We start from the raw sequence: 582 nt of genomic DNA on the forward strand, positions 1-582 counted from the left end.
AATCTGAATATAATGGTACAGTCTTTTTGTTTGGTTTGGTTTTTTGGTTTGTTGTTGTTGTTGTTGCTATTGTTTTCCACATCAAAGATCATATTTTAACTCATTCATTTGGGGATCTGGCTTTGCAAATATCTGTTTATTTTCTTTCAGAAACAGGCCTTCAAGAAATTCATCTAAGTTGTCTGCAAGTATTTATGGCTTTTTGCAAAATGTATCTCTAAAACTGAAGTTCTATTAAAAATGCAGAAGAGGAAGGTTTGTTCTTTTTAACATATCAGTCTTAACAAAGCATTAAACCTAAGTCCTTAAAGAATATGATTAGTAATATCCAGAATGCAGAGTGCAAGTTCAGTAAGATGGTTGAAAAACCCTTCATCAGCTATAGATGTAAGCCAAACACCTCAAGGGTGGAGTAAAGTAATGTGAGAGCCACTTTGTGATGTGTCTGCTTCTCTCTGCCAAGATACATCTTTGAGATGAGGTGAGCAGGTTATAAGTGCTCGAAAACAAAGAAGAAGCCTCAGTATAAAGTTTGTTTAAAGCTATGAAATAACCCCAATTCACACTGAAAAGCTTTGTTGG

This window comes from Meleagris gallopavo, chromosome Z, assembly GCF_000146605.3.
Source record: "Meleagris gallopavo isolate NT-WF06-2002-E0010 breed Aviagen turkey brand Nicholas breeding stock chromosome Z, Turkey_5.1, whole genome shotgun sequence".
In the NCBI taxonomy this organism is placed as follows: Eukaryota; Metazoa; Chordata; class Aves; order Galliformes; family Phasianidae; genus Meleagris; species Meleagris gallopavo.